General features: G+C 34.3%; 1 long non-coding RNA gene across 1 annotated transcript in view; it reads right to left on the bottom strand.

The window, feature by feature from the left end:
* LOC107638034 overlaps positions 1–1,002 on the bottom strand; it is a 1,389-nt gene extending 387 nt beyond the window's left edge. Inside the window, exon 1 of the long non-coding RNA XR_001619700.2 lies at positions 443–1,002. This is a non-coding gene — a long non-coding RNA (uncharacterized LOC107638034). The remainder of the gene's footprint in view (positions 1–442) is intronic.

The raw sequence follows: 10,577 nt of genomic DNA, 5'->3' as shown, positions 1-10,577 counted from the left end.
CAAAATAAAATTAATTTTATATTTGTAAAAGATAAAACGGTGTTCGTCGTGGATATAGTAGAAATAATAAGAGATTTTTTTATTGTAAATTCAAAATTCTATTTTTCAAAAAAAAGAGTATTAAAATTTTAATTTTTGAGATCCAACTTTCTTATTTTGTGGAAGAGATTGCACTCCCGACAAACTTCAAATTCCTAAGTTTTTCTCAGTATTGTGGGAGCGGTGAATTTATTGAATCTTATAAAGTTCGTCTGGTGCGGCGAATTTGTCCCCCAAAAAAAAAAGTTAGATCTTGAATATGAAAGTTGTAATAATTTTTTTTGGAAATAAATTTTAATTTTTTATTTTATAATAAAAAAATCCAAATAATAAGTATTTTGAAAGCTTAAAAAAATAATTAAGTTGTACAATTATTTGGAAATTAACGTAATAGGTAGAATACCTGCTGGTGGTTTTTAGTTAGGTATATTGTTGTGAGGAGAAGGTGTAATCTTGATAACAAGGCCTGGATACACATCATCAGGATCATGGATGTGAGGGTTGTTTTCCACAATGAATGGGTCTGAACACTTGTCACCGATTGTGTGCAGTGTCTCTCCTTCTCCAACCACATAGATTTCATCACACACCACATTATTGATCACAGCCATGTTATTGGAGGAGGCAGTGTCCCTGATGAACATGCACATCAATATGAGAGACACCAATACAAAAGCCAAGCACCATGATGCTGCATCAGCTATGTTGTTCTTTGAACAAGAACAAGAAGAACCACTTCTCTTTTTGGGATTATTGCTCTTATTATTCAAAGCCATTGATAGATAGATAGATTATGATTTGTGGATGTGGAATAATAATGAGTAAGTGTGAAGATTCTCCTCTTATTAAGTATTACTCGTGTAGTGGTTTATTTATATATGATAGGGGAAATTGTGGTTGAGGCAGAATATAAGAACTACTATGTGTCAATTCAACACGTTTCTCTACACCACAACAACTTTTTTTTTCCTCCCAATATCTTTGAACACAAATTAAAGATTAACTAATATCCGTAGTTGTTATAACATTATAAAAAAGTTATAAACCTATATTTCTTTAGAACTAAAAATATATATTAAACAACTTAATAAATTCTTTTCTCATTTGCTTTTTTTTCCTCCTCCCATGTTTTTAGTTTTGATCCATGTTTTCTATCCTAGGTTTTGAAAGTCACATGTCACGATAAATTTTAAAATATTAGATTTAACGGTATTTATATAATTTTTTGGAGTGTTTGATAACACTCTAAATAATTTTCAAATATTTTAAAATGTCTTAAAAGGTTTTGAAATATTCTAAAAAGTTTTAGAAAACTCTGAAAGACCATAGAGTATTTTAGAAGAGTATGAATGTATATAAAAGTATGAAAAGTAGTATAAAATAATCTAAAGAGTACACTATTTCTATCCACAAAAGTTGAAAACGCTAACACATCTATTCATAAAAAAAAATTACCATTTGTATCCATAAAACATGGATTTCGCACAACAAAATTATCCAAACACTAAAAAATCACCTAAAAATCCTAAATTACTATTATCATCATCCACATCATCTTTCTCCCTCCCTCTACCCACTCCATCATCCTCATCTGCTCATCACCTTACTACCACCACCACTACTAATCCCTTCCTCTCCACCTCCTTCCATTTTTTGAGCTCGTCGTCACTACCGGAATTCGTCAACTCTACCAACTTCTTCCTCTTTTTCTCTTTCTCTCTCCCCTTCTATATTTTGCTTTCTCTATCTTCTGCTTTTTTGAATCCTCAACTCTAAGCTGAATCTTCCGTGCAGCACCGCTGGCAATCATTTTTTGTCGTATCTCATGTTTCAAAACTCACCTAAAACAGAAACTCCAAGAAAAGGACTTCCTTTAGAATCAACGTGCAACCTAAAATGAGAAGATAAATACAAATGCATAAAAGGGACATCATTGAATGAAAAAAAGAACAAAAATAGAAAATTGCTGTTATGCAATTGCAATAATGGAATTGCAGATTATGCATTGATTGAGTTATGGAAAGGGAAAGAAAATAAAACAGGAAACTCATGGCGGTGAAGGACGTGGCTGAGTTGGACCACGAAAGTGAAAGAAGGAAAGTTGAGAGAGGTAACAGTGACTGATAAGGGAGTGCCATCTTCGAAATTGCGGTGTCTCCTCCGCCGTTTGAAACCACGCCACAACTACAAATTTCTCCCTTCTCAATTCCATTGCATTTGTTTCTTATGTGGATCTGTCACTGTCTTCTTCGTTTTTTCTCTTTGCTTCTACTGTTGTTGTTGCTGCATTATGTGAAGAAGATGATGATGGAGGTATAGTGGTGGTGGTGGTGGTAGTGATGAAGGAAATGAGGTGGTGGTTCTCTCGATCGAACTCAGTGCTTGACTCAGGTAAAAATTGCTCGATTCGTTTAATTCCCCACATGACATGTTTGAGTTTGACAATTGATTTGCTGCAGGAACATTAGATGGTAGCACTCTGTTCTGAGTTCAATGAAAAGTTGAAAATGATGACGATAAGGATAATTTGGGATTTTTAGGTAATTTTTTTTAGTGTTTGGATAATTTTGTTGTTTGAAATTCATGTTTTATGGGTACAAATGGTAATTTTTTTTTCCATAGGTAGATGTATGTCAGCATATTCAACTTTCGTGGGTTGAAATGATAGTTTACTCTAATCTAAAAATATTTATAGAAATGTGGTAGGATAGATATTTGTAGTGAAAGTTTTGAATAATCAATTTGAACCGTTGATTAAATTTAATCTCAACCATCCATTGAGAATGTGGATAATTATAGATAGGGGTGAGAGTTAAAATTTATGTAGGTGAGTCATTTGTAACAATACTTAAGTAATAAATTATTTTTTCTACCAAAACTTCATTTTTCCTGTGTTCTTAACTTTTTTACTAAGTATTGAGTAGTAGGCTGACTTAATTTTAGTTTAAGAGATTGAATAAATTCGAGTATCGATACAGTAGTATTCGAGTGTGTCCAAAGTTGTGACACATATGAACCATATAGGTGGGGCCAACTTTACTTATGAAGGAGAATAAGCGTGTGGGTAACTTTATATGAACATATATATATCATACTTGAATATTTTAATTTTGATCGAATTACAAATACATATTAACAATATTTATCCAAGAATAAATATCTCTTAATATTATTATTAAAAAACAAACAATGAACTATTTAATGACAGCAAGAGAAAATGAGCACAATAAATTAAAATTTTACGTTAAGTCCTTTTTCATATATATTATTCCTTTAATTATTTTATTTTTGAAGCTTCGAAATATTTTTGTACAAACTTAATCGTTTCATTCTTTTTAAAGCACGAAATTAAAGATTAAATCATACAACTAACAAGTCTTTTTTTGAAGAGGGAAAAATCACATTTTAACAAATTTGCAAAGGTTTCTAGGAGGTAGTTGGTGGGAGCCGAGTGGAAGCACCAGAATTATTTGAACAATCATAGAACCATACAAATTGAATTGAGAAATATACATTGTTATTATTTGAACAAAAAATTAAATAATTCATATATTTATTTTCGCTCATTCACTAATTTAGTATACATTTTTTAAAAAAACAATTATTAAACAAGGTTTACAAATAAATCATCTTTAGTTTATTTTTTTTTAAAAATATGTGTTACCTTAATATACAAAACAAAGCACTATAATTAGCCTATCTCTATCTTAAAAAACAATGGACGGTATAACCAAAAATAAAATAAAATAAAATAAAATAAAATATATAGTGGACGGTGACTATATAGACTATAGAGACATAGACGTTGGTTCACTTGAAAGGTAATGATGGCAAAAATCCAATGCATGCGCAATGATAGATATATTTATATCACAATGGCGGTAAATGGTGGCATGTTGACTTGCATATATAAACACATTTGTGCTCAAAATTTTTAGTGCTGTGTGATGTGTCATAAGCAGTCACCACAGGAAGACATAGGCATCACCATTTAAGAATTAAGATTCATAAACCAATTTAGATTGACCGAGTAATCAACTTACTTATTCGTTTAAACAACTGTTGAGAAATTTGAATTTTATTTTATACATTTAACAATTTATTGAGCACAGCTAACTTTTAAATAGAATTCAGATCCACGATGAATTAGTTCTTAGTTTGTCGAATTAAAAGATACCCTAACAAATTCAAAAAAAAAAATATTAAGTTCATAAAACATTAATTCTAGTCACAAGTTTTATTTTGGAGGGGTCATATATGTTCAAGTGCTATATTTAGGTCACATGTTAAGTGCCATATCTGATTATTAGCATTATTAGTGGAAAAACAATCAATCATAGCTAAGTTGGAAAAATAACAAATGATTAATTTGATTTTGGATGAGTCATTTGTTTCACAAAGTTAATTATTATAAATTTGGTTTTTGAATGCATGAGTAATCATGTAATATAAATATACCAATTTAGTTACTATGCTCCATATATATAAAATAATTAACCAATTTTATCTATGTAAATAGTAGACATTTAGATGTTAATTAGTATAAAGGTTTTACACTAGATTGCATAAAAATTGAACTCAATACGATAATATGCTTATATCTGAGTAATTTTGATTCTAATTTTAAACAAATAAATTAAATTAAATCCTTTTTAAGGAGTACAACCGAGTGTGATATAGAAGATGCATATATTTAATTAAGAGAAACTAATAAAAAAGAAGATTCCATTGATAATTGTTGATATGATCAAATAGCCAATAATGTGCATCTGTTAATTTAGCACAATTGAAGTGCTTCTGATTGTGACACTGCCATTATAGAACAGAGAAGTCTGCATTCAATTGATAAACCCTTAAAGAACTTAAGAAGTGGAGTTGTGCCACTTCTTCCAAGTTCCAACCATTAAATTCACTATATATGTATATAAGCAAAACCAGCCACATCTTCAGCCCTCAAAGAAGTAACTATTACCTACCATAGCTTCATAGAGTCTATACTCTATATACCTAAGCACATACCTAATAAGCCATGGTTGGGACTACGGAGCCTTCTAAGTTATAAACAACAAATCCAAACATGCATTCATTCATAAGGTGGGCCTTAATAAAAAAAAAAAATATATAATTAATATAAGAAAAATGTTATTTGTATATCACTTTCAGTCACCAATTTCAACCATTTTATAAAGATACAATAGAGAGATACGGATACGGTGATAAACGTATATAGATTCAGAGACAATATAACGTGCCTAGGAGTTTTTTCATCGCGCCAAAAAATCCCATCTTCAATTGCGATTTCTTCTCTTCTCGGCAGAGGGGTTTCACAGCAAGCACCTCACTTCTCTTCTCTTCGATCGCGTCATTGCATACACCTCACTCCTCGCTTTCTTCTTTTCTCCGCGCTTTCTTCTCCTCTGTTTCGATCCCGCACTTCACAAAAACTCTTTTTAACGCTGTTTACTTCTGGTTCTTGTTATCTTAGGGTTTTGATTATAATTTTTGATTCAGTAGAATCCACAAGCTCGAATGATGAGATTTGTGTTTTATTTAGTTTGTATGTTAATTTTTTATTCCTGATTTAATTTTAATTTTTGATTATCCATTTTTGATTCCTAATTTGATTTTAAGTTTTTTATTATCCATGTTTTAGGTTGTTCCAACTTCCAAGCATAGAAATGACATTTTTCTTTGTGAAAGATTATGAAGTTTTTTATACCAATTATGCAAGGAGGGTTAGTTTTTTATGAAATATAAGAACTACTAAGTAGGATCAAAATAGACAAATTACATACCAAATCTTGGTATGTTCTAGAGCTGGTTATCAAAGATAAAAAATTGATCTACTAAAGAAGATAAATCTAACTTTCGAGCAAAATTGTAAAGTTAGGATTATTGTGAAAAGGGATAAAAAGTTGAAATATGTGTTAACCTTTGTGAATATCCAGCATAACCATACTATTAGTCCTAGCATGGCAAACACTCTGAAAAAGAACAGAGAACTAAGCTTGCATGCCAAACAAATAGCTAAGATCAATGATAAAGCTGGTGTTACAATGAGAAACACCTATAAGAGTTTAGCAACTGCTGTTGGTGGCTATGACAAATTGGCTTTTACTGAAAAAAATATTTGGAATCATGTAGCAAAATGTCTCAAAGTCATACAAGAGGAGGGGGATGTGCAATCATTAATGCAATATTTTCATAGGATGCAACAACAAAATCACAACTTCTTTTACTTGGACGAGCACCATTGCATAGAGCATGCTTTTTAGGCTGATGCTAGAAGCCGTGCAGCTTATGAGCACTTTGGCGAAGTTGTGAGCTTTGATACGACGTACCAAATAAATAGGTACGACAACCACAATTATATATTTCAAGTTAATTATATATACTCTAGTTTTTGCATGTGTTTGATGTATAAGGATAGATAGAATAGAATAAATTTGCTGCTGGTGTGTATGATATATTGAGTTTGATTATGTACTTTTGTTTTTGCATGTGTTTGATGTAAAAAGATAGATAGAATATAATGAATTTGCTGCTACTGTACATGATATACTAAGTTTGATTATTTGATTTAGTAAGTTTGATTATGTACTCTTATTTTTGCATGTGTTTGATGTATAGGGATAGGTAGAATAGAATGAATTTGCTGCTACTATATATTTATGAAGCACGACTATAATTGGATTCTCAATTTTTATTATAGGTATGATATGCCTTTTGCCTCATTTGTTGGGGTTAACCATCATGGCCAATCATTACTACTTAGTTGCGCTATTCTTTCATGAGAAGAAGAGAGTTCTTTTATTTGATTATTTGATTGTTGGATGCGATGTATGGGTGGCAAGCCACCTATTGGCATATTGACTGATTAATACAAAGCAATGTGAAATGCTATTGAAAAATCGTTGCCAATGACACAACATCAATGGTGTATTTAGCATATTTTGAAGAAAATTTAAAAAAAATTAGGAGCATACAAGCAATCTAAAGAGATTAGTGCTGATATGAGACATACTGTATGAGAGTCTAGGTCTAAGGAAGCATTTGAGAGCTCTTGGACTGACTTTATTGAGGGTTAAGTATTTTTTTTGTCCCTAAAGTCTAAGGTGAAAATCAAAATCGTCCTCGACCTTTTTTTCTTATTAAAATCATTCCAAAAATTACAAAACGTTATAAAAGTCATTTTCTACTTCAATAATATTTTTTGACTAAATTACCCTTAATTATATAACCCTCACTCATTAACAACCTCTCATCTCTCTCACCCACGTAGCTGCGCCGTCGTCTCCCAACCGGTGCCGAAGGGCTTCTATCCGCAGCAAGTCACAGCCTATCAACTCACCAGCAACGACGATCGCATCCACCACGAAGGGAGCCCATCATTACCCCGTACAACCCTCACCCCTTACCGTCTGTTCCCCTGATGAAGTAACTGTCGGTGTCTCCTCACCGCAAAAGACGACGTCAACAACTACGCGAAGGTAGCCTATCTCTGCATGACGGTGTAGCCCCAGGTGGCAAAGTTGATGCAGATTTGCTTGAAGAGCCAACCGGTGTCAGAGCCGTATCCGTGGGTCATGAAGACGGTGGCTTTGATTTCGTTAAGTTGAAGACGGTGATATTCTGGACTATAGGGAGTTTATCAAGAAGGCACAAACTCATGGGGTTAAGGTTGTTATGGCCACTGATCTCTTGGCAGCGACTGTATTGAAGCCTCCTGGTGAGTTGGAGGCAGATATTGTTGTTGGCTCCATGGTTGTCAAACTCGCGAGTTAACTCGTAAACTCGTACGAGTTTAGGTAGTGGAATCGAGTTGACTCGGACATAAACTCGTTTCTGGGTAAACTCGGGTTGACTCGGCTAGACTCGGATAAAATCGTTCAAACTCGCGAGTTTGCTAGCGAGTCAGCGAGTTTAATTTCGTTGCCCATTTTCGCCAAAACGGCGTCATTTTGGGCCAGGAAAAAAAAAATCCTACACCTAAGTGGCTAACCCAAACCCGGTAACCCACACCCACTCCTCACTCCTCACTCCCTAAGTGAAGTTCGAAACCCTCCACCAAGTCCCCCACGGCCAGCCTCACTCCTCACTCCCTCCACCATCTACCGACGCTGTTGTCTGCGCCGCCACGCAGAGGCCGGACGCCAGAGTCCAGACGGATCCCTCGCCTTCTCACCTCCCCTCGCCTCATCCCTCATCCCCCACCGCTCACCCACGCAGCGTTGCAGAGCCCACTAGGTCACCACCACGCAGAGTCGCAGTCTCGCAGAGCCCACCACCACGTAGAGTTCTCACCTCCCCTCGCCTCATCTCTCATCCCCCACCGCTCACCCACGCAGCGTTGCAGAGCCCACTAGGTCACCACCACGCAGTGAAGGACCACCACGCAGAGTCGCAGTCTCGCAGAGCCCACCACCATGCCGTTTGCCTCCCCTCCCCTGTTCTGCCCTCGTCAGCCTTGTTCAGTTGTTCTTCGCTGAATCACTTCCGATCTGCTTCTAGTCTGTCGATCTCCAAGGTAAATTTGTTAAACTAATTCAATTATTCAAATGCTAACAATTTTGGTATCAATTATTCAATTCTGCAAACTTATTAAGTCCCTGATCTGTGTTTGATCTGTTGAAAAAAAAAATTAATGTCATAATGTGTGAAAAAAAACTGATGCTGCTTGCCTGCTTGCTTCTGTGCTTCATGCTTCATGCTTCAATCATGGTTAAAATGTGTGGATAGTGCTGCTGTGATATATTTTTTTCTTTTGTTTTCTGCTTCTGTTATGTACTTATGTAGTTATGTTTAGTTTACTGAAACTTTGAAGCCTGAATTGAAACTCTGAAGTCTAAATTGAAAGTCTAAAATATCTTAATTGAAACTCTGAAGTCTGAATTGTTAGTGACTTAGTGTTACTGTGTTAGTTTAATTGAAACTCTGAAGTCTGAATTGTTAGTGACTTAGTGTTACTGTGTTAGTTTAATTGAAACTCTGAAGTCTGAATTGTTAATTTAAATGAAAATGTATCTGTTGTGTGATAAAGTGAGTATTGGAGTGATGATTAAGTCTTCTGATGCTGAAAATTTTTCATCTTTTGAACATTATTGTTGTAACTTGTAAGTGTAGGCTGTGTAGCTGAAACTAGTGTTAGTTATGAATTTAGTTAATGGATAATCTGAATCTGAATTTAGTTAGTGAATAATCTGAATCTGAATTTGTTGTTTGGGTTGTTGATTTTTAGGGATAAAAATACAAAATGTCTGAGAATGCTGGTTCAGGGACAGGGTCTTCGCTTCCTAGTATTCCTAGACCTACACCTGCTGTTTCTAGGAGGAAAAATGCAACTGGAAATAGAAGTGATATAGGATGAAAACATGGGAAACATGGGATTGATGTTCAAGGCATTCTCACTTGCCAACAAATGACAATACTAATGATGATCCAAATAGTAATGAATTTGCTATTCCAGGTATGAATAGTAATGAATTCAACATAGGTGAGGGAGGTGAGAATGAGTTTATTGGGGATCCACAACAAAATTTAATAGAGGAAGAAGATGAACATGTGAATGATGATGATGATTTTGTTGGCCGTGTTGAACCTGAGCCTAAAAGAAATGATGTTTCTGATGAAGATGGTGAAGATGATGATGTTGATGCCATGGAAGATGAAGATATTGGAGGATTTGAGTTTTAGAGTTTATTAGAAATTTAATTGTTGCTTTGTTGGTTTCTTTTGTGTTTTGGTTGTGTCTTATGAACCTTTGATTGTGTAATTGTGTGTTTTATGTTGAACTAGATAGATACTTGTGAAGGATTTAAATGTGTGATCCAAAGTACTTGTTGACTTGTTGTAACTTGTAATTGTAGTATTATGTTAATTTATTATGTGTTTTGATGTTGAAATTGTTAGGTTTGAATGTCTATATCTGAGTAAATATATATATTATACATGCTATATATATTTTTTTATAAAAAATGTATAACAGGTAAACTCGTACGAGTTTACGAGTCGAGTCTACGAGTCGAGTCTACGAGTCGAGTCTAGGTCAGCTCCACGAGTTTACCTAGACTCGCGAGTTTGACAACCTTGGTTGGCTCGGCTTAGAGGTTTGGTGTTCCGGTGGGCTATGGAGCGCTTGTTAGTTGTGTTCCTTGTTTTTAACTATTAATTGGAATGAATAATGAAAAAATTAATTATTGTGATGGTTGTTGTTAACAGAAGAAAACTGTTGTTGAATAAATTAATTATTATTTTTTTCTATCTTTTCTTCTATTGTTGTTGTTGGTAGTATTGGTGGATTGTGAAAAAGAGTTTGTGGGTTGTATCTGGTGGTAAGAGAGTGACAGTAGAATGAAGGTAGAGGTGTAGATGACTGGATGCATATGGTGGTGGGTGGATGAGGTTCAGTGGTTCATTGGTGAATGAATAAGGTTGAATGGTAGTGAATGAAAAAGACGATGAAGGAATGTAGATGAAATGGAGATAAAGGAGAATAATGGTGAGAATTGAGAACTGATGATGGTGGTGGGGATGGTGTT

Source organism: Arachis ipaensis, chromosome B04 (genome assembly GCF_000816755.2).
Source record: "Arachis ipaensis cultivar K30076 chromosome B04, Araip1.1, whole genome shotgun sequence".
Taxonomy (NCBI): domain Eukaryota; kingdom Viridiplantae; phylum Streptophyta; class Magnoliopsida; order Fabales; family Fabaceae; genus Arachis; species Arachis ipaensis.
This window is presented reverse-complemented; position numbering and strand designations above follow the sequence as displayed.